The sequence below is a fragment of the Cebus imitator genome, unplaced genomic scaffold (assembly GCF_001604975.1).
Source record: "Cebus imitator isolate Cc_AM_T3 unplaced genomic scaffold, Cebus_imitator-1.0 Scaffold678, whole genome shotgun sequence".
Classification (NCBI taxonomy): domain Eukaryota; kingdom Metazoa; phylum Chordata; class Mammalia; order Primates; family Cebidae; genus Cebus; species Cebus imitator.
Window position 1 is genome coordinate 760,574 of NW_016107993.1, and position 24,725 is coordinate 785,298.

Here is a 24,725-nt window from a genome sequence, read left to right on the forward strand (position 1 = left end):
CTTCTCGACCTCCAGAACTGTGGACAACAATTTCTGCTGTTTGTAAGTTACTCAGCCTAAGATATTTTGTTATAGTAGCCTGGATGGACCAAGACAGGGTTTCTTGTTTTTATTTTTCATTTTTGTTATGTTTTGTTTTGAGGGGCTTGTTCCAGTGCTGTCTGGACAGCAGGAATAAAATCATCATCATCATCATGTGATTGACATGTATTTATTGAGTGTCTTTGATATACCTGATACTCGTCTTGGAGCTGAGGATATATAGCACTGAACAAAGAGACAAGGCCGTGTGATCTCATCAAGCTTGCCTTCCAAGAGCCTCTGCACAGCAAAAGAAGCCACCAACAGAATAAACAGATAACCTGCAGAATGGGAGAAAATATTTGCAAATTATGCATCCAACAAAGGATTAGTACCTAGAATCTATAAGAAACTTAAACAAATGAATAAGCTAACTCAGTTATAAAGTGGGCGAAGGACATAAAGAGATAATTCTCAAAAGAAGACATACGTGCGACCAACAAACATAAGAAAAAATGCTCAGCCTCACGAATCATCAGAGAGCTGCAAATCAAAACCACAATGATATACTACCTTGCACCAGTCAGAATGGCTATTGTTAAAAAGAAAAAACAAACAAACGGAGGTTGGTGATGTTGTTAAGGGAATAACTTATTCACTGCTGGTGGGAATGTAACATTTCAGCCCCTGTGGAAAGCAGTTTGGAGATTTCTCAAAGAATTAAAAAGAGAACCATCATTCAGCCCAGCAATCCCTTGACTGGGTATATACTCAAAAGAAAACAAATCCTTCTACCAAAAAGACATTTGGACTCACGTGCTCATCACACTACTGTTCACAATAGCAAAAACATGGAATCAACCCAGGTGCCCACCACTGGTGGACTAGAAAAAGAAAATGTGGTTCATATACACCATGGAATACTACACAGCCATAAAAAAGAATAAAATCATGTCCTTTGTGGCAACATGGATGCAGCTGGAGACCGTTATCCTAAGCAAATTAGTGCAGAAACAGGAAACCAAATACCACCTGTTTTCATTTATAAGTAGGTGCTAAATATTGAGTACACAGGGACACAAAGATGGGAACAATAAATGTGGGGGATCCCAAGAGGGGGGAAGAGTTGGTAAGGGGTTGAAAAACCACGTATCGGGTACTACGTTCACTATTTGGGTGACAGGACCATTAGAAGCCCAAACCTCAGCATCATGCAATATACCAGTGTATAACGAACCCGCACATGTACCTCCCGAATCTAACATTTCAAAAATTTAAAAATAAATAAATGAAGATAAATTCACCTTTTAAAAAAAAGACTTACTTTGGAGCTGGGAAAGATTGACAAAAACCAAAGTGTGATATGTATGATGTTGGAAACTTGTAGTCTCTGAACAAAAGAAAAGAGAATGAAAACTCATAGTGTTGCTGGGGGTGGGTTATGCAATTTTAAGAACAGATGTCAGGGAACCCTTTGCTGAGAGGGTGACACTGGGGTCCCTACCGAAAGGAAGTGAGGGACTGAGCCAATCGCATGTCTGGAGATAGAATGTCCCAGACAGAGAGAAACAGGATGTGCAGAGGCCCTCAGGGAGAACCTGCTTGGTGCACTGAGGCAACACCAGAAGGCCAATGAAGGTGGGCAGTTTTAGCAAGGGGATAAAAGAGGAGATGAGGTGGAGTGCAGATAATGTGGCATCTGGCTATTCAATACCAGGGTCTTGGACCAGCAGCAGCAGCAGCAGCCGAGTGCTTGATAGAAATGCAGAATCTTCTACCCCAGACTCACTGGGTCAGAGCTGCACTTTCACAGCATCCTCAGTAGCTCATGTGCACATTACAGTTTGTAAAGTGCCGCTGTCGGGCCTGAGCGTCCCACTGTCGGGCCTCAGCTATTTACTTTGTGCAGTAACATCAGGTATCTTCAGAGGGTTCCAAACATTGGAAGAGTGTAATGTGACTTACATTTTAACAGGATAGCCCTGGCCGAAGGGGACAACAGTGGAAATCCGGAGCCACGTAGAAATTTCAGTCACCTGGTAAGAGATGATGAGGACAGAGGTTAAGAGGCAGAGGTGAGAAACGACCCGGTTTGGATACATGGAAGGTAGAGCTGACAGGACTTGCTGATGGATTGGATGTGGGCTATGAGAAAAAGGGAGGCTTCCAGGACGACTCCTAGGTTTCAGACTTAGCTACATTAATGAAGCATTTACTATGTACCAGACACAGTACCCTTTCCTCTATCGCCTCATTTAATCCTTACAGTGACCCTCTGAGTTCCACTATTATTAATCCCAGAAAGGCTAAATCACAGAGCTAGTCCTTGAACAAACCAAGTTATGAACCTAAGTGTGCTGCTTCCAAAGGCCAGGCTACCCCACTGTTCAAGGCTCACTTCCCTTCCAGCACCCTTAGCTAGATGCACTCTGAAATGAAGAGAGTGAGCAGTAGATCACCTGTCTGACCTGGGGCAAGCTACTCAACCTCCGTGGGCCTCAGTTCCTCATCTGTTAAATGGGTCTATTAATGCTCCATAGAATTTTTGCAGGATGAGGCAAGATACTGAATCCAAAGCAGTAAGGAGAGGCTGTTGTCTGCTTCCAAGCTACCCTAGGGCTTTTTTCACTACACTGTATTAATTTTTCAAAAATATATATCTCACACATATGCAGGTGCACAAAGAACTCAAACCAGATCATGGTCTATCAAAAGAGAAAGGAAAAAATGGCAGAAATGAAGGCACAGAAATGGGAAACATGACTACGAAGTAGAGAAGGCAACCCCTGAGTCAAAGAGCAAGCAGGAGACGAAGGATGGGGACGCAGCCGGTGGGAAGATGAGGAGAGGGACCACAGAGCCCACGGGGCAAACCGCGTGGAGGGCAGACGCCCACCAAGGAAAAGTTAGCGTTTCCAGCCTTAACAAGGACTTCCCTGTTTTGTATGGCTTTTTTTCCCTGTCCTAAAAGTCCAGGTAGAACAAGAATACTTCTTCTCTTTGCATTTTTTAACTCTGACCTCCTAGCAATTACATAAAGAAGGGTTATAGTTTGACAGGGCTTTTGTTTTGATTCTCCCAGCAAAGATTTAAAATGACGACATCTGCCCAAATACTCACTCTCCTACTTATCTCCATCAAGACCCATTCGCTGGCAGCTTTGAGCCTGAAACTCTCAAGGGAGAGGGTGAATCATCCCTTCACACAGGGCTTGTCTTCCTCTCACAATCATGAATTCCCACAGAGATGCTCGGAACTTGTGGCTAAGGGCAGACGCTGAGGCTAAAATTGAACACGGCGCAATGGAGCCGTGCTTGAAAGAGATAGGAAACAAGGAGTCGTGCGCGTTGTCCTGCTCGGCGGTTAACGAGTTGACTACACTCCCTGCTGACGGAAGGACGGCGACTTCAGGCAGGAAGGGTGAGGGAAGGACTCGGCTCTGGGCTGCCCCACCATCCACCCATCAGCGCTGCTGTCTGGATGAATGGGGGACAGGTCCCCTGGGGTAGAGGCTGGCTGCTGGGAAGTGTCCACTTTGGCTTCAAAATAAATTCACTGGGAAGATAGCCATTACAGCAAAGTATGCTTTTCTCTTAGGAAAATCACCCTAGAGATCATCTTCATTTTAAGTTTTTTCTTTCCAGTGACCCCTTCTAGGAGTTTTCATTCTTCAAACAAATCATCAATTTGCTGGGAACATTATAATCACAAGAAATGCTAAAAGGTTCCTTTTTTTTTTGGCTCCTTCCTTCAAACCAGCAATCATCTTATGCGAATGCCCTATTGCCTAAGATCCAAATGAAGTAGAAGCCTGTCTTCTTGGTTAAAACAGCCATCAGTATTTCAGTGTTCATTGGCAGGTGTCTCTCTCGCCTAAGCACAGGGTCTCTGTTCCATGGACCGACAGCTGCTTTGTAACATATACGACTTACATTTGAATACAATAGCTGGATTCTTATGTCAAGATCTATAGAGGGTTGAAGGTTTTACCCCAGCTGTTTCATGGATTCTGACAGAAGACATGACACTCCTGGATCAGAGACAAAAGATGTTATTACTCACAGCACTCTCACTTCACAGAGTGCTAGCATCTTTGCAGCAGGTGTCCTGCCTTACTCCCATGGCACAACAGGCCCAGATGAGTGCTACACACTCAGTGGGATGCATCGCAGCAGAGGAATCCAGGGTCAAGGGCCAGCACTTTTTGAGTGAGCAGCAAACATTGCGGCAAGCAACAGACAAGCTCTTCCCCCTCCTCCTGTGGAGTGAGCAGCTACTTAGTAGTCATGCTGTGAGCGCCTGACCTACTTAGGTATCTGTGTGACTAGCTTGGAAACTGCTCAGTATCAGGAGATAGGTAAGCTCTGCAATCTGGCAGCAAGAGTACACGGCTGAGACCAACATCTTCATCCATCCAGGTGGTCCTTTCCCTAATCATTCAACTGCATGAGAACTTTTTTTGTAATGTCCATGTTACTTTGTAGACAACTGAAAATCCGGCCTGATAATCATACCCAGGTCTCTCATGAAAATACAATGTTTCTCAGCAGGGCAAATTAGAATTAAATATAAACCTTCAGTTTTTTCATCCTTCTCATTTGTTTGGTTAAGCTGAGTTCATTTAGAGTCATGAGGCCAAGAAAGGTATTTGGTAATGGTGTCGGGAGGTGGGAAAGAAGGAATAGATGCAGCCTATTGTTATATGTATCTCTAGCAGCAGGTGACTAACAAATGTGTTAGGCTGTTAGTGTGTTGGAATAGCTCTCAACAACATCATTTACAAATGCTTTTAAAAATGTAATTAAGGGCCGTGCTTGGTGTCTTACACTTGTAATCCCAGCACTTTGGGAGGCTGAGGGGGGAGGATCACAAGGTCAGGAGTTTGAGACCAACCTGACCAACATAGTGAAACCCCATCTCTACTAAAAAGAGCAAAAATTAGCAGGGCGTGGTGGCAGGTGCCTGTACTCCCAGCTACTCGGAAGACTGAGGCAGCAGAATTGCTTGAACCCAGGATGCAGAGGTTGTATTGAGTCAAGATTACACCATTGCACTCCAGCCCGGGGACAGTGCAAGACTCCAGCTCAAACTAAATAAATAAATAAATGTCATTAAGGCCAGACACGGTAGCTCACGCCTATAATCCCAGCACTTTGGGAGGCTGAGGCAGGAGGGTCACTTGAGGCCACCTCCTCCAATGACCCCAGGGCCAGAGACCAGTCAGCTAGGGACAGTCCCTATGCCCCAGAGCCCACTGAAAGTGTTCAAACTAGCCAATCCCAGCCCTGTCCACCCTGCCTCACTCTCCCTCTGCTTCTGCCCCCAACCCAGTCCTTCCCCAAGTGGCACCCCAGGCAGGGTGTGGCTTCTTCTCTTGGGAAGTATGAGTAACAAACTATCTTTTCTTTTCTTTTTTTTTTTTTTTAGAGATAAGATCTTTCTCTGCTGCCCAGGCTGGAGTGCAGTGTCACAACCATAGCTCACTGCAGCCTTGAACTCCTGGGCCACAGTGATCCTCCCACCTCAGCCTCCAGAGTAACTGCAACTATAGGCATGCACTATCATGACTGGCTAATTTTTGTATTTTAAATTTTTTGTAAAGGCAGTGTCTCCCTATGTTGCCCAGGCTGATCTCAAACTCTTGGCCTCAAGCAATGCTCCTGCCTCAGCTTCCCAAAGTGCTGGAATTACAGGTGCAAGCCACTAAGCGTGGCCACAGCTATCTTTCCAATGGCAGTCATCATCTGATCTGTTGGCTTTCTTGTGGCTCTAATTTCTTGTTAATATGCTATATTTTAAAATAGGCAGTACCATTTGTACTTGGAGAAAGGCCTGCGGGTGAGCGGGGAGAGAGCCCAAGGTGTCACATTAGAGTCTCCCTCTCTGTCAGTGCAACAGTGGGGCATTTGTTCATCTGATGTTAATACCCCTGAGAGTCAGGCATCATGCTCAGCTGCCCCCCTGACATTCCCACTGGGGTACTTCACAGGGGTCTCTCACTGCACTGTATAAAACTGAACCCTAGAGCTTTCCCTCTCAACACACACACACACACACACACACACCCCACATACACATACACACACACCACATATATACACACACATCACATACACACCACATACATATCATATACACACCACACATACACGCCACACACACATACACACACACACCACATATATACACACACACACCACATACACACCACATACACATACACACACACAACACACACAACACATACACACACACCACATACATACATACATATCATATACACACCACATACACACACACACCACACACACCACATACAGATACACATACCACATACACACCACAGACATACATACACACACATACACACCACATACAGATACACATACCACATACACACCACAGACATACATACACACACATACACACCACATACACACACATACACACCACATACACACACATACACACCACATACACACACTCTCTCTGTTCCTCCCTGCCTCCATACACAGCATCACCATCAAGTTACTTAACCCAGAAAATTATCTATCATTCTTTACCCTTCTTATTCCTCCATTCCAATCCACCACCCAACCCTATCAACTCTATCACCAACATATGTCTCAATTATACTTTTCATCGCTACTGCTCCAGGCCCAAGCCAGTATCACTTCTAGCCTCATGGCTTCCAAAGCCGCCTCATCCGTTTCTCCACACAAAGCAAACCACCTTTTTAAACTGTAAATCATGCACCCTGACTCCCTTGCGTTTAAACCTTAGGCTGTAGTTAGAATAGAATTCATAATCCTTCCTGTGTATTCATTATCTAACCCCTGAACACGTCTTCAATCAGCTCTGGGTGGGCGCAGTGGCTCAGGGAGGCAGAGGCGGGCGGATCACCTGAGGTCAGGAGTTTATGACCAGCCTGGCCAACGTGGTGAAACACCATTTCTACTTAAAATACAAAAATAGCCAGGTGTGGCGGTGCACTCCTGTAGTCCCAGGTACTCGGGAGGCTGAGACAGGAGAATCACTTGAACCTGGGAGGCGGAGGCTATAGTGTGCTGAGATAGCACCACTGCACTCCGCCCTGGGCAAGACAGAGCGAGACTCAGTCTCAAAATAATAATAATAATAATAACTCTGACTGTGTTACCTTTGCTCGCTCTACTCCAGCCACTCCCCAGCCCCCATTTCCTGAGGTCTTTTACTGCCTAGAATGCCTCATCCCCACACTTGGCCCCTGTGGTCGACATTACTAGCACTGCCCAAGATTTCTGGCTCTCTCTCCTTTCAGGCTCATGTCCCCTTAAAATTAGGCATGACATGGGATTTGCTAAGGCCAGTGAGATGTCATTGGATGGGACGCATGTCACTTCCCAGCAGAGGAATTTCGGCATCAGAGTGCATTCCTCCATGCTCTGTTCCCTGCTCTGATGCTGTTGGAATACAAGTTAACACAGAGGTGCTGGGAGATCAAAGCCTCCTGGAGCACTGAGCCACATCTGGAAGACAGCTGCTCTCAAGAGCTGCCCAGCTTCTCCGCTGACTAATGTAAAGAAAAGTAAGATTTTATTATGTTAAGCCACTGAGTCTTGGGGGCTGGTTGTTACTACCTATTCTGATGAGCACACCCTGGCTTTTCATCCTTCAGATTTTCATCCTTCCATAAAGAAGCTTTCCCTGACCTTGCCTTACAGAATCTCAAACACACACACAACCACACATACAACAGCAGGCACACAAAACCATGGATACGTTCCTAAATCTAGTCCCCCTTGTTTTTTTATTATTTATTTATTTATTTTAGAGACAGGGTCTCGCTATGTTGCCCAGGCTGGAGTGCAGTGGCTATTCACAGGCGCAATCCCACTACTGATCAGCACGGGAGTTTTGACCTGCTCCATTTCCGACCTGGGTTGTTCACCACTTCTTAGGCAACCTGGTGGTCCCCTGCTCCTGGGAGGTCACCATATTGATGCCGAACTTAGTGCAGACACCCGATGGGCATAGCGCACTACAGCCCAGAACTCCTGGGCTCAAGCGATCCTCCCACTTCAGCCTCGGGAGTAGCTGGGACTATTGGCAGGTGCCACCGTGCCTGATAAGTCCCCCTTGTTTTTCTCTCTTAGCCTTCTTCATTCTTCCTCCACAGTCCCTATCACACTTTGTAATTACACATTTATTCTGTTTTTATTTGTTCATTATTTACCTCACCTACCAGATTGTAAATTTCACCTAGGCAGGAACCACCGCAGATTCGTTTACCAGGGAACTTTCACTAAGCCTGTGCACAAAGCCTGCACCTAATAGTCACGTCAGCTCTTCTTGAATGAATGAACGAGTGAGTGAATAAGTGAATGAACGTACATTCTGAGGAAAGGGTTGTTCCCTGTAGCAACTGGAATGGTTTGTCCTTTCCTAATCTCACACTGAAATGTAATCCTGAATGCAGGAGGTGGGGCCCAGTGGGAGGTGTCTGTGTAGTAATGAGTGAGTTCACACTCTGAGTTCACAGGAGGTCTAGTTGTTCAAAAGAGGGTGGCACCTGCCCTCTGACCCTGCTCCCAGCCTCAGGGATTTCTTTATAGTGGCATAAAAATGGACTAAAACAGCAACCACAGCCACTGGCCTTTCATCTCATCATCCTCGCATCCGTCCTCTCCTACTACACTTGCTATGCCTGACCTCTTCTTCTGCCTTTACTCTCCTGATCCCCTTTCTTTTCTCTTCTCTTCCTTTCCTTCTTTCCACTCTCATCCCTGCCTGAGACGGTGATGCTCATAGCCAAGAAGTTTGCTCACCCTGGCCGTGAGACCAAGGGTTGGGATTGGCTAGTCACTGCTTTTTTTTTTTTTTTTTTTTTGAGGGGGTTTCGCTCTTGTTACCCAGGCTGGAGTGCAATGGCGCGATCTCGGCTCACCGCAACCTCCGCCTCCCGGGTTCAGGCAATTCTCCTGCCCCAGCCTCCTGAGTCGCTGGGATTACAGGCACGCGCCACCATGCCCAGCTAATTTTTTGTATTTTTAGTAGAGACGGGGTTTCACCATGTTGACCAGGATGGTCTCGATCTCTTGACCTCATGATCCACCCGCCTCAGCCTCCCACAGTGCTGGGATTACAGGCTTGAGCCACCGTGCCCGGCCTAGTCACTGCTTTTAACTAGACAAGGGTAGGCTGTGTAAGGCCGGTTGCCTCGCCGGGAGGTCGGACACACCCACCTGTGCACCCAGCACCAGGCTCTGCACTCGGCACCTAGCTCTGCCACATGGCTCCCATGGAAGGCTCCGGCTAATGCAACCCTGGCTGGCTCTTGCACCGGAAAACCCGCCCAACAACCCAACAACCAACCAATAGCGGCCCGCCCCGTCTCAATCCCGCTCCCCTGGAGCCAATCAGAGCACCCAGCTGTTGCTCGTTCCTCATAGCCATAAAAACCCCACGCCCCAGGAAGTCAGTGCGACTTTTCTGGCCCCTTTCCCCAGGACCGTGGAACCTCCCCGGGGAGCTGAATAAACATGGCATTTCATTTTCTTATACTGACCTCAGTTTCCTCTTTTTAAACTCGGCAATAACTCTTACAGACTGTTGGCCCCTGAAACCTAGAATTCTGTCTGCCATTTGCCTTGGCCTCTGCTTGCTCTGCATTCTACATGTGGACACTCACCAGGGCCTGCTTCCTCCCACTGCTCCATCTCTGAGAGCAGCAGGACAGCCACACATTGCTCAAGCTAGGCATGCGACAGTATGTCAGTCTCTCCTCTCCCTTCCACGTCACATTGAAGCAGCCAGGGAGTCCTGTCTATCCTGAGGCACACCTTGTGTCCCCTTTCCTCTCCACCACACCGCCCCTGCTCATGCCCACTCTTCTGACTGAATTCATGACATTCCCTCCTACCTGGTCTCCCAGGCTCTAAACTCACCTTCTGGGAACCTCTGACCCAATCTGATGGTGCATACCTCTCCTTAGATCCATGGCTCCTCTGCCTCTAAGATAAGGTGCACATGCCTTGGCCTGGCCTGCTGGGCCCTCCAGAGCAGGCCCACTTGACCTTGCCATCTTCATCTGGCCCTGCCTCTCATACCCTACGTTCTGGCCGTACTGGACCCTAGCAGTTCTCAAAACTGTGGTGTTCATCCTACTTTGAAATCTTATCTTATCTTATGCTAAGACATTCCTCTTAATGGGAGGACCGCCCATGTTTAGCAAAATGCCTAGATAAACTGCTTTGAAATAGCAGATAAGCCTCCAAGGAAGTGGAAGGAAATAAACAAGAGACAGCTGAGCCACACCACATGAGAAATGAACAGGAAATCTTTCCTTCTTTTCTTTAAAGACACATTGCACATATAGAAGAGTAGGTCATATATGTTCAGTTTTAAAAATAATTGTAAAGCAAATGCACATGGAATCATCAGCAAGGTCAAGATGCAGAGCATGGCCAGGATCCAGAAGCTCATCCTGATCACAGCTTCAGGTGAACAAGGGTCGAGGGTGGGAGAAACTGAGAAAGACTTAGGAGCAGGGAAAGCTCAGGATGTGGCAAATTTGCCTTTTTCTTTCAATTTCCAGTAGAAATTCCTAACATATCTGGTAATGGGGAGTGGGAGGAGACTTGGGTTGACCGTGGACAGAGATAAAGGAACATCTGCAGATGCAGCAGGAAAAATAAGAATTCAAAAGAAATGGAGCAGGAGTCAGGGTGAGATCTAGATTGCTAAATTGGGTCATGGCCGTTCTTGATACCTTTCCCAGACTCGCATCCTACTTTCAACATCCAAAATCATTCCTATTCCCTGCCAGGGAAAAGTGACCCCAAGGAAGGAAGCAAGCATAAGGTAAGATGCACATCATTCATTTCTTCAGCATTCACTCACCCATTCATTCATCAGGCATGTGTTGCATGCCTGGCACTGTGTTAGGGCTGAGGAGACCATGGACACTAAAAGCAGCTGCCATCCTTGGCCTATTGCACCTTATGATCCAGCGTCTCTCCCTGCATGTAGTGCTGAGCTCTGGTGAGAACCTTCCCCTGAGCCTTGTGTGGAGGAGAATTGGCTACACTTCAGGAGGCAACCACCCCAGGCTCACTTGGACCCTTTAAATAAACCCTTTGGTTCTTGTGGGATATGATTTTGTGCTAATTCTATGAGATAGCACACTGCTTTTTATCCTTCACAATTGTATAGGGCATGTACCAGAAAAAGGAATAGAGAGGGGAAGTTAGGCGTAAGTGGATAATCCAAGCTCAGTTTCCCTCCTTCTGTTCTCTTTGCAAGTTCTGTGTATTCCCGAGCTTGCCTTGTGCATGCGTGATGCATGGATGTTGCTGCTAGGGGACATTCACGTGGACCTAATTGTTAAGAATACTGGGAGCCAACAGATCCATTTGGGCCCCTTTGGGGTACTAAATGCAGGTTTCGTACCTCAAGCCTCTACTAGAAAATAAGGAACCCCCACAAAGAAACACTAAGCGCACGCCCATTAAGTCCAGTTCTGGTGATCATAGCTCTCTCTGCTTATTCTGACACGCAGGTGGTAATGGAGATGGGAGAGAAGCTGGACTGGGATGAATCTGGGCAAAACACTGCAACATAGAGCAGTTCACCAGTTGCGTAAACGTTTGTGAAAGTTTCCTCGTTTGAGTTGAGTTAGAGGTGCGTTGTCTACCACTGGCAGTAGCAGCCGTCTAAAGTTTCCTAAGGTTCTGAAAACTGTGGTTGTTTCTGCCTCCTCCAATCATCTAGAACTTCAGGGAGAACACGGCCACCTAGCACATCGTGAGGAGGAAAACCCAGTGCTGGCTTCTGTGATTGGAGAGTGAATAGAAACTTCCTTACTCTGAGCCCAGACTAAGGGAAAGTGAGATAAACATTTAGTAGTGTCTCCGCAGTGAGGAGTAAGGAACATCTGCTCTTGGGAGGTTGACATTTCTCTAAGGGCTAAATAGCAGGAACTGGCCGAAGGCCAACCTGCAGGAACCTTGATGCTCCCAATGCTGATTTCTGAGGTCGAAAGCATGGCGTGTGCCACACCCCAGGACATGAAACACAGGAGCTCCCATTGCAGTCCCCTACTGCTTTGTTCCCAGGGTTCTTTAGCAGAACTGATGCTGTGGAGGAACCACGGGAGTTCATCTACCTATGTGCTGGAGCTCAGGAAGGCCCGGCGCACTGACTCTCTGTGACATGTTCCCTTTCCAGGACAGTGCCTCCCAGCACCTCGTACTCGCCAGGATGCAAGAGTTTGCAGAGCACCTTCCCAGAGAGGCACAGAGGCCCCGGAAGCATTAGCTCAGTGTCCAGCATAGAGTCTGCTGGCAAAGGACGGAAACAACCTATAAAAGAAGTTAGGGTCGGCCAGGCTTGGTGGCTCACGCCTGTAATCTCAGCACTTTGGGAGGCCGAGGCTGGCGGATCATCTGAGATCAGGAGTTCAAGACCAGCCTGGCCAACATGGTAAAAGCCTGGCCAACATGGTAAAAGCCTGTCTTAGAAAAAAAAAAAAAGAAGTTAGGGTCTCATTCCAGCTGCTAGGACCATCACCACTGCAAGATGCAAAATGCTAGACTCTGCTGTCATTTGGAAGGAAGCAGGAAAACGGAGAAAAATATGAATGTGTAATACTTTGTACTTTCATTTGTTTTCTTTTTGAGCACCTCTAAAAACCTTCTGCCACATCATAACCAACGTTTTCATAGAGTTAATGCCTGTACTAATTGAGGGGTCGGGGTTGGGTGTTGCGCCAGATACCTGAGATCTATGGATGCACCGTCAAGAAGCCCAAAGTCCAACAGGACAGATAAAATGGGGACACCATTAGTACAGTCCTAGGCAGAAAGTCATAAATAGAGATAAAAATGCTATATTGGTTTAGAGGAAGGAAAGGTTTATAGATAGGACTGCCTGAGAAAATACAAGGCACCCAGTCGAATTTGAATTTCAGATAAACAATGCATAATTTTTAGTACGTCACAAACATTGCTTATACTAAAAAAATTATACATTGTGTAGCATCGTTTATCTGAAATTCAAATTCAACTGTGTGTCCTGGGTTTTTACGTGGTAAGACTGTCCACCCTATTTATAGAAGGCTTCATGGTGTAAATAATATTTCATCCACCTTTTTAAAGACTGGCAATGCAGAGCAGATGGCAAGTCATGGGTACCACGCACTTAGGGTGCTCCTCTGACCTGCTGCAGAGTCTCCCAGCTCACCAAGAAAACTCTGCAGGTTTATAGGGGTCAGGAAATTGTATTTTTCCTGCCTGTCCCCGTGGCCTGCATCAAGCTGGGAGGGCCGGTCAATGCAGCAGGCATGATGGGCCAGGTTATACCGAGGGGCAAATGACCCTCAGGGTCAGCAGCTCATCATCCTCACTCCAGGCCCCAGGTGGATGAGGGTGGGGGGATGGGAGGGGGAGGCCACTATCTAGGACATTGCCAGTTACCATGGCAAAGGGAAAGAATGTTGCAAAGCAAAGCACAGGCTCTTCAAACACTCACTCAAAAGGAGCACAGTCATTTTCACTCAAAAAATGCCCCGGTTCAAGAAGACAAGAAAATGCAACCCTATCACACGCCTGGGGGAGAGAAACACACAGATCTTTGTAGACAGCACAAAGACCACCACAGTCAGCTCTGAGTTTCAGTTGTACCAACAGCCTGGCTTCTAACCACCAGGGATTCCCCAGTGTCTGGGCCTCCTCAATGGCAGGAGCCCCACTGACAGGGAGGCCTTCTCAGCACCAGGCCCCCCGCAATGCGGACGCTCCAGTGCCGGAGCCTCCCCGAAGCCAGCCCTCCCACTCCACCTGTGCTCCAGTGTTTCAGGAGAATGAAGCCGCCGCGTGCAGGGCTGCCTCATCCTGACACACTGGACAGGTGGCTTCACTCCTTAGCAGTCATATCCCCACCTCCGTCTGGATGTCTCCAGGGGAGGATTAAGAAAACCCATAATCCCAGCACTTCGGGAAGCAAAGCGGGTGGATCGCTTGCGTTCAGGGATTCGAGGCCAGCATGGTGAAACTAAAAATACAAAATTACCCGGGCATGGTGGTGCGCACCTGTAATCCCAACTACTCTGGAGGCTGAGGCAGGAGAATCGCTTGAACCAGGGAGGTGGAGGTTGCAGTGAGCAGAAATCACGTCATTGCACTCCAGCCTGGGTGACAAAAGCTAAACGCTGTCTCAAAAAAAAAAAGAAAAGGAAAAGAAAACCCATAGTAAGGAGTGGCCAGCACCTCGTGGGTAGCAAGTGTGGGGTGACGGACAACACGGTGCTCTGGGAAGGAAGAAAGGAAGGAGCTGCCTCAAGGGATTCTCCTAACCGACCAGGGGAAACCCAGAGATTTGCCTGTGTGTCTGGAGCCCTCCTTGCTAGAGCTCACAGGGCTCAGTGTCAGCCCTGCATGGGCCGAGGTGGTGATGATCCCCTCCAGCCAGAGCACCAGGGAGCAGGCCCAAGGCTGGCCCAGAGGGTCTCCATTTGGCCCCAAAAAGCAGCTGCATTTAAAAATCAACAGGGAAAGGAAATGAAAAATACCCGCCCATGGCCGCCCAGGGCCACCCAGACCCTTGCAGGTTTCCGAGGTCTTTCTGGAAGAGGCACGACTGATGTTGTTATTGCCGAAAGTGCCTGGCTGCGCTCCAGCAATGCTGTCACCGCCTCGCTGTGCGGCAGTCAGGTGTGAGCCAGAGACAAAGAGCCTCTGTGCGCGGCGGCGGCGGGGACAGGGACGCCCCGGGGGCGGACAATGGTGTCGGGAGCCTGGGGAGGCAGCCAGGGCAGGAGGACGCAGGGGGCTGGCAGATGAAAGGGAGAACCTGGAGCGGCCCAGACTCACTCCACCTGAAAAGACGAGGCACAGAACCATCTGCTGCTGAGCCAGGGAGGCGGGCCCGCAGGGAGGTGGGGGTGGGGCTGGGGGCGGGGGTAACAAGCATGCCCCGCTCAGGCTGAGTGCCACGCACTGCCACCCAGCAGCCTTGACAAAACTTACTCTGGTGGCCCACTCTGTGCGGGTCCTTCCATGGCACTGCAGGTACCTCCGATTCGTGAATTTCACCCTGGTAGCCCTACCACCTAGCCTAGAGATTTCTATTAGCCCCAAGAGATTATAGTGAATGAAACTGAGGCTCAGAGAGGTGACCAGCCCAAGGTCACACTGTTGAGACTGAGGTTCAAATCCAAGTCTATCCCATTGCAGACGAAGCCTTTCCCATAATCATAAGCTGCAGCCAACAGCACTGCAATAAATGCCGTGTTCCTTGCCCCAGAGTAGGGCTGGGACCAGGTGAGCTGAGTCTCACCAGCTCTGGCAAAAAAAATTAAAAGGACCACCAGAGAACTCAGTGATCACTATAAATGATATTTTAATGCAAATTGAAAGTAATGTAAAATATCCCTGAAGAATAAAATATCCAAATTGTAAATAAGACAGGACCCAGCCTGGTACTCGGGCTCCCTTAGGGTGAATCCTCCCTCACCTCACCCCAGATGGCCCCTGCCCTCAAGGGTAGCTCACTCCTAAGCAGTCCACATGTGCCCACGATACACAGCCTCCAAATCATCTTTGTTCCAGCAGGCAGGATCCCCTGAGCCTGCCACCCATGCCAGCTGGATTATAGAGAGTCCTGCTGCAGAGTCACGAATGTCCCCCATCCCAGCGTGGCCTGCACTGAGCACAACTGTAAAGGTCTTTGGTCTCCCTGTTTCCCCTCTCAGTGCTAATCTCTGCCTCCACCCCTGGCACCAGTTCTGCTCATAACTGACTCTCAGCGAAGGTTTCAGATAGTGGTTCCCTGGCGCTCAGACCTGGCTATACGTGAGAATCTAAACATGTGGCAGGCTGGGTCCCACCGGCCAGTTAAACAGAATTTCTGGGAGTGGGCCCAGGTGTCTGTGTTTTGGTTTTTGTTTTGTTTGTTTAGCGACTGGATCTTGCTCTGTCACCCAGGTTGAAGTGCAATGGCGCAATCATAGCTCACTGCTGCAGCCTTGAACTCCTAGGCTCAAGATATCCGCCCACCTCAGCCTCCCAAGTAGCTGGGACTATAGGCATGCACCACTACGCCCACTAATTTCTTTCTGTTTTTGTAGAAACAGGGTTTTACTGTGTTGCCCAGGGTGGTCTTGAACTCCTTGCCTCAAGATATCCTCCTGCCTCAGCCTCCCAAAGTGCTGGAATTACAGGTGTGAGCCACCCCACCCTGCCTGTATCTATATTCTTAAAGGCTCTCCTGGTGATTCTCAAGAACAGCCAGCATTGAGAGCTGAGGCTGGAAGGACTTAACCATCCTGGGGTAGGGGCTGGAGGATGCATTATCATAGGGAACTCTCAAAAGTGAAAAAATCCTTTATGACCCAATTCTGAACCCAAAGGATGGGATTCAGGCTTCAGTGGGTGAGCAGACCCCTCCCAGCCTCTCTCAATCATTGATACAGCAGATTCTTACTCAAAATAGTAACTGTATCTTATGTCTCAATTCTACATCCGCAATAGGAGACCAAGTCATTAAGAAAAATAGAACTGCCACAGCTTCCAAACCTTATGTCACTTAATGTCCTTAGGGCCTCAGGATGCTCAGCAGGGAACAAAGTTATTATTTGTTCATCTTTGTGTTTCCAGCACCTAACACTGTGCTGACTCGAAAGAATATTCGCTGAGTAGACGAACGAAAGACGAACTCTTGCGCATCTCCTTTATTCAACCATTCGTGTGACCTTGGACTGCACCTCGCTTCTATGATTAGAGGGTAGTTCTTGTTCCCCCCACCCCAGTCCACTCAGCACCTGCTCTCCGCCCTGGTAAGCTCACTTGTCTGGCCCACATCAGGGACTTCCTTCCCCTCTGGTCTCTGGTTGGGGCTGCCAATGCAGGGAGGAAATGGAATGAGGGTGACTCCTTCTCCTCAGGCTCACTCCCAGGGCGGCTGCCTCAGACTCTGTGTCCCATTTCCAGAGGTCACTGCTCTTCTCAAGATGGTCTCCTCTGGGTGACTCTGTCTTCCTGCCCCATCCAGGACCTTGGGATGGTGAGAACTTAGCTGTCACTGACCCAGAGCACTGCACTACCCATTGTGGCCTTCCTGCATCCTGCCCACACCTTTGTAAATAAGCCCTCCACGAATTAGCCTAATATGAGCATGCCATTTGTTTCCTGTTGGGGCCATAACTGATTGGGGAAGGGACTAAAACAAAATTCTCTGATGTACCTTCCAGCTATAAAAAAGTGAAATTGATTCCTAGTACCTTTCCATGCAGTTACTTATTGGGAAGCAAGTCATCTCTGCATGGGAGTGGATCCTAAGCATAACCGAGCTTTTGATGAGGAGAGGCTGAGAAGGAATTGCACTGAGCCTGGGAGGCTGCTGCTGTGCCACAGGAGAACACTGATGGCTCAATACCCAGGACTGGGACAGTGGCTGGGAAAGGACACGGCTGTGCAAATGTCTTCTTAGGCTTACAGGCTGTAGACCAAAACTCTTTGGGTATGTGGCAGCCATAGAAATGCACCACTTGGCTCCATCTTCAAGAGAGAGTCTGCTGCAGGGAATATGGATGACTGGCAGCCTCCAGCTGCTGCACCTTTGGACACCCCCATAGCCTTCATGGCAAGCCACACTTCCCCTGGGCTGCTCCCAGCACAAGATGAGCACAGCTGAGGTCCCAGAGCCAGGCCATTGCTGCCCAGTACGAGACTCTTCCCATGGATGCACTTTGTTTGGGTCACCCAACTGGCCTGGCCAAGACTTTCTCAGAACGTGCTATAGCCTGAGGCTCCCCTGGTCTAATCTTTCCTTCCTGCTCTCCCTTCTCAGGTGCCAGATCAGCTTCTCAGTCTGATGTCTCTCGCAATCTGATCCTGCTCTCTTTTTTTTATCATTCACAGGCATTTGCCCCAGTAAATCTCTTGTTTTTCTCATGTTACTGGCATTGACCTCTCAGAGAACTCACAGTGGGTACCAGGCGTGGCGTGAGGAAAGTGATAAGATGATATTGAAGACTGGCTTACTTGCTGACCAGCTGCCAAGTCAGATTCGCTCTGGAATGAAAAGTGGGGACTGGACAGTCCCAGACTCAGAGTGATAGCCCAAGTGCTGAAGATTTCCTAGGCTGCAACCTGTGAAAATGTCTAGGCAAGAAGGGACGCCCTTGCTAGGGCTGGACATTGGTGTGGACAAGCGAATAATGCCTGCAAGGACAGGGGAATTGGCTAATGGTTACTCATTTGTTCTCACACCCTGCAGACAGGTGATGAGACATGGAAGACAGTGAACAACCAAAGGCTAAGCGTGAGAGCCAGGGGGTTCTTTCATGGTTTACAAAAAGACCATTGGAGGTAGGCTGTTGCTCAGGCTGGAGCGCAGTGGTACACTCCAATTTTTACAATTATTATTACAGTGGTTCACTGTGACCTTTAATTTCTGGGTTCAAGCAATCCTACTGTCTCAGCCTCTTGAATAGCAGGGACTACACACCACCACACCTAGCTAATTCTTTTCTTTTTTGTAGAGATTGGGTCTTGCTATGTGGCCCCAGCTGGTCTCAAACTCTTGATTTCAAGTGATCCTCCTGCCTGGGCCTCCCAAAGTGCTGGGATAGGCCTCCAGAGACATATAAATGCTCAGTAATGTCAGGGCCATTGTTGGGAAAATCTGGGATCTTGAAAATTGAGATGAGGGTGTCTGGGTGGATGTCCTCTAAGATTTGGGTGCTGCAGCCCCCCGAATGCTCAGAGCTTACAGAGCTGGTTCACCCTTCCATGGTAAGAGCTACCACCTCCCTCGAATGACAAGATGTTTGCTGAAGCCTCTCACCTGCCTCACTGTGTGATAGGAAGGATAAGGGCTCCTCAAAGATGTCTGGGCCCCAAATCCAGGAAGCTGTGAAATGATACCTGAAATAGCACAAGGAACTGGTAGATGTGGTTAAGGGTCCTGAGATGGAAGATGATCCTTGCTTATCTGTGTGGGCCCAATCTAATCACATGGGTCCTTACAATTGGATATCCATTTCTGGCTATGGTCAGAGGCACAGGTGACTGTGCAAGAATGATCTGAGAGCTGCAGGGCTGCTGGCTTTAAAGACAGAGGAAGAGGGCCCTGAGCCAAAGAATGCAGGTAGCCTTTAGAGGTTGGAAAAGGCAAAACAAACAAACAATAGACACAAAACACAGATTCTTGCCTTGAGCCTCCAGGAGGGTATGCAGCCCTGTCAACATCTTGATCTTAGCTCACTGAGGCCCATGTTGGTATCCAATTTAAAGAACCCTGAGATAATAAATGTGTGAGAATAATTTGTTATGGCAAATAGAAATCCGCTCACCATGACTCCTGGTAGCCTACTTGGAGACTTTGTGTTTCCTGTCCCTACAACTATGGGCTCTGCCAGGTTAGAGACCCCAGTTTCCAAAGAGGATTCCCGGGGACATTGTAAAGGTCCTAGTGAAGTACACGTTACAGTTACCACCAGGGCACTAGATACCTCATGTCCATCAACCTGTGGGCAGAAGGGAAATGCCCATCTTGGCGAGGGTGATGGACCCTAATCAGCAGGGGAAAATGGGGCTTCTTGTGCTCCATGAAGGCAGGCAGGAAGATGTGTGGAACCCAGGAGATGCCTGGGGTGTCTCTTGGTGTCCCCTGGTTCAGTTGCATTGTGAATGAACACTTGCAACATCCCCTGGCCTAAGAAGGCTAAAGTCACCAAGAGCTCAAACCCTCCAGAATGAGAGTATGGACCACACCACCAGGAATGCCACCAGGACCTGTCAAGGTGATACCAGGGGAGAAATTTAAACTGCAGAGTAAAGAAAAAGGGTAATGAATACTAGACGCGGTATTGCAGGACCAACTGCAGTGATAAAGGCAGCAGCTCTTCCCACTCACCTCCTCTCCTAAGTTTCCCCTTAAGAAGAAAGGCTCACAGGAACCGCATTCCCCAAACCCGCTTGAAGAATAGATCAGCCCAGCACAAGGGGTGGCCTGTGATGGGTACTCAGCTCCCCTTCCTGAGAGCCCGTGGCTGGAACTTTGGATCCTCCACGGCCTTTGTGCCGAGGCCCCACTTCCTCCAAGATGCTTCCAGCCAATGACTAAGACTAAGCCCCTTTCATGCTCCACACATTTCTCCTGCATGTCTCATCCTGCCCTGGTATCTGCCTCCCAGGAGACCTGAACTGATCAGGGTGAAAGCAGACCTTCCTTTAAAAGGAGCTGTCTTGCCCACAGTGAGTCATGCTAAGAAGCAGCCAGCCTCAGGAAGGTGAAGGGAGCACCCTCCTAGATGCCAGAGGTCCACTGTGACCCTGATTCCTGGCCCAGGGGTGTTTATTAAAGCGAAAACTCCTGGGGGAATCTTGGAGGTTCTGACCTAGTAGGTCTGAAGTTGGCCTCAGAGCATGAGTCGTAACAGATGCCTCATGTGTACAGGAGGCCCAAAGACCACCTGAAGCCAAAGCCAGTGGTTCTCAGATGCCGGCAGCATCAGAATCCCCTAAAGCACAGAGGGCTTCCCCCTGACCCCAGAGTTTTTTCAGGACCTCTAGATGGGCCCAAGAATCTGCAAACTTCTGTGGCACAGAAATTTGGGGAACATTTACCATGGCCAGCAGGAGGCGGTCGGGTGCGGTGGCTCACACTGTAATCCCAGCACTTTGGGAGGCTGAGGTGGGCAGATCAAGAAGTCAGGAGTTTGAGACCAGCCTGGCCAACCTGGTGAAACCCCATCTCTACTAAAAATACAAAAATTAGCCAGGCATGGTGACGGGCACCTGTAATCCCAGCTACTTGGGAAGCTGAGGCAGGAGGATTGCTTGAACCTGGGAGGCGGATGTTGCAGTGAGCCAAGATCGTGCCATTGCCATTGCACTCCAGCCTGGGCAACAAGAGCAGAAACTCCAACAAAAAAGAATAAGATGGAGAAGGAGGAGGAGGAGAAAGAGGAGGAGGAGAAGAAGGAGGAGGAGGAGGAGGAAGAGGAGGAGGAGGAGGAGGGGGAGGAAGAAGAATTAGAATTAGAAGAAGGAGGAGGAGGAGGAGGAGCAGGAGAAGAAGGAGGAGGAGGAGGAAAAGAAGAAGAAGAAAGCAGGACGCCTGCCCAGTAGCAGACGCCCGGTGAGTCTGGGGCTGAAAAGCAAGGATTGCATTCTGGAGTCGCACTTCCTTTCACGGTTCCCTGAACCTTCCCTAGAGCCTTGATTGAAATCTCAGCCCGGTCCCTGCTCTGTGGAAGGGTGGTGAGGCCCTGTTTTATGCACCTGAGGAGAGCAGTGTCCTCCCAACTCTGTGGCCAAGGAGAAGGACAGCAGCCATCCAACAGGGGTCCCAACAGGGGTCCCACGGGGACCTCCGCTGGGGTGGAGCTGGGGGCAGGGTGAGCAGGTGGCACAGCAGCCTTGGGGCATCTCCCCAGCACATGGAGGAAGCAGCAGGCAGCTCTCAGGAAGAGCAGGGGGAAAGGTCAGAGCAGTGCCCCTGTGTGGCCGGAGAGCTGTGGGAGCATCACTATCCTAACTGGGTTAAATGGAACCAGGTGGTCAAAGGGCCTATACGTCCTCCACCTGGATCATCACAAGCTGACTATGTTAATTTAGCCAGCTGTCCAACACTTCCCAGATTTTTCTCTTTCTGGGTCTCCTGTGGTTAGAGCAACTCCCTGACTTTCCTAAGCCTTCCAAACCCAGAACTCCCACCCTTCCAGACCCTGGACCCCTTGGCCTCTTTCACCAGTGTTTTCTTCAAAGGAGACAGTAAAGTCCCCAGGGGCATTTATTATTATTTTATTTTTATTTTTATTTTTTATTTTTTCCAGAGGAAGAAAGAGAGAAAGAAAGAAACAGAAAGAATAAAAAAAGAAAAAGAAAAAAAAAAAAAGAATGAAGGAGAGGAAGAAAGAGGAAGAGGAAGAGGGAGAGAGAATAGGGGTGTTGCTTTATTGCCCGGGGTAAAATGCAGTCTAAAAATGGGTATGCCTTAATTGTGTTTAATAATAGAGACATAAAAAAAAAAAGAGGGAAGAAAATAATTAACAAGCAGCCAACGAATATTTCATTTAAACCTATAAATATGTGTGATGTAGTACTGATAAGAATGTATATTTTGTGTATTTAAAGTGGAGAGTTCTATAAATGTTAATTGAGTCTACTTGTTCCGGATTTGAGTTCAAGTCCTGGATATCGATGTTAACTTTCTGTCTCAGTGATCTGTCTAATATTGATGTTGAAGTCTCCCACTATTATTGTGTGGGAGTCTAAGTCTCTTTATAAGTCTTATGTATCTGGGTATTCCTGTATTGGGTGTGTATATATCTAGGATCTTTAGCTCTTCTTGTTACATTGATCCTTTTATTATGTAATATCCTTCTTTGCTTCTTTTGATCTTTGTTGCTTTAACATCTATTTTATCAGCAAAAATTGCAACTCCTGCTTTCTACTTATTTATTTATTTTTGTTCTCCATTTGGTTGGTAAATTTTTCTCCATCCCTTTGTTTTGAATCTTTGTGTATCCTTGCATGTGAGATGGATCTGGATGTAGCATACCAATGGATCTTGGCTTTTTTTGCCTGTCTGTGACTTTGGATTGGGGGATTTAGTCGGTTTAAATTTAGAATTAATAACAATATATGTGAGTTTGATACTGCCATTTAATGTTAGCTGGCTGTTTTGCCCATTAGTTGATGCAAGTTCTTGATTATGTTGATATTCTTTATTTTTTGATATTTTTTAGAAAGGCTGATACTGGTTGTTCCTTTCTATGTGTAGTGGTTCTTTCAGAAGCTCTTGTAAAGCAGGCCTGGTGGTGATGAAATCTCTGAGTGCTTGCTTGTTCACAAAAGATTTTATTTTTCCTTCGCTTATGAAGCTTAGTTTGGCGGGATGTAAAATTCTGGGTTGAAAGTTCTTTTCTTTAAGGATGTTGAATATTGGCCCCCACTCTCTTCTGTCTTGTAGAGTTTCTGCTGAGAGATCTGCTGTGAGTCTGATAGGCTTCACTTTATGGGTAACCTGACCTTTCTCTCTGGCTGCCCTCAGTATTTTCTCCTTCATTTCAACCCTGGTGAATCTGGCGATTATGTGCCTTGAGGTTGTTCTTCTTGAGGAATCTCTTTGTGGTATTCTCTGTATTACCTGGAGTTGAATATTATCCTGCCTTGCTAGGTTGGGAAAGTTTTCCTGAATAATATCCTGAAGCGTATTTTCCAGCTTGGATTGATTCTCTTCGTCACATTCAGATACACCTATCAAACGTAGATTAGTTCTTTTCACACAGTCCCATATTTCTTGGAGACTTTGCTCATTCTTTTTTATCCTTTTTTCTCTAATCTTGTCTTTTTGTTTTATTTCATTAAGTTGGTCTTCGACCTCTGATATCCTTTCTTCTGCTTGATCAATTCGGCTGTTAAAACTTGTGCATACTTCGTGAAGTTCTCGTGTTGTGTTTTTCAGCTTCATTAATTCACTTATATTCCTCTCTAAATTGTGTGTTATTGTTAACATTTCATCAAACCTTTTTTCAAAGTTCTTAGTTTCTTTGCATTGGATTAGAACAAGTTCTTTTAATTTCCAGAAGTTTCTTATCATCCACTTTTTAAAGCCAGCTTCTGCTAATGGAACACAGTCTTTCTCCATCAGGCCTTGTTCCGTTGCTGATGAGGAACTGTGATCCCCTGTGGAGGGAGAGGCATTCTGATTTTGGGTATTCTCAGCCTTTTTAGGCTGGTTTCTTCCCTTCGTTATAGATTTATCCATTTGTGGTCTTTATAATTACCATCTTTATAGTTGGGTTTCTGAGTGGACCTCCAACTTGTTGATTCCCGGCGCTAAAATCTGAGCAACCTACTGCGCCGGCTAAAACAGCGGCGTTAAGATTGATGGTGCTTTTCTGACTCTGCACTGAGAACCGCCACTCCAAGCCAGCGGCAAAACCACCTCACCGGCCACAAGAGTCGTGCTGGCGACCCGTGGGACTCCTCCGCTGGGAATCACCTGGTGCGTGAGCAGCAAAAATTGATCTGAAAGTGTGGTGTCCTCTCGTTCTTTGCGCTTTCAGTGGGAGCTGCAATCCCGAGCTGCTAGTGATCAGCCGTCTTGGATCTCTCTCCCCCAGGGGCATTTATTAAAGCAAAAACTCCTGGGGGAATCTTGGAGGTTCCGATCTAGGAGGTCTGAGGTTGGTCTCAGAGTGTGAGTTATTACAGATGCCCCATGTGTGTGCAGGAGGGCCAAAGACCACCCGAAGCCAAAGCCAGTGGTTCTCAGATGCCAGCAGCATCAGAGTCTCCTAAAGCACAGAAGGCTGCCTCCGTCTCGAGTTTTTTCAGGACTTCTAGATGGGCCCAAGAATCTGCATGTTCAACAAATTCTCAGGTGGCCACCATGCTGCTGGTTCAGGAACCTCACTTTGAGAATCTTTGCTTTAAGAGATATGCTCTCCTCCCCCTTCAACTCATCACCTAGCAGGAAAGAGTGGTCTCATCATGTTTGCTGCTTGAGACCTCTCCAACAAGACAAGAGGCTTCCGCAGACCCTTCCCAGCTATCTGGCCTTTGCAGACCTATCCTTGCCGGGTGGACTGGGGTCACATCACAGCTTTTTGTCAGAACCATCAGGCCAAAGTGTCGAGTAACCGAGTCCCAATGCACGTGTGACCCACAATTTACTTACAGGAGGGGGCTTAAGAGTGATACCCTGGTTGG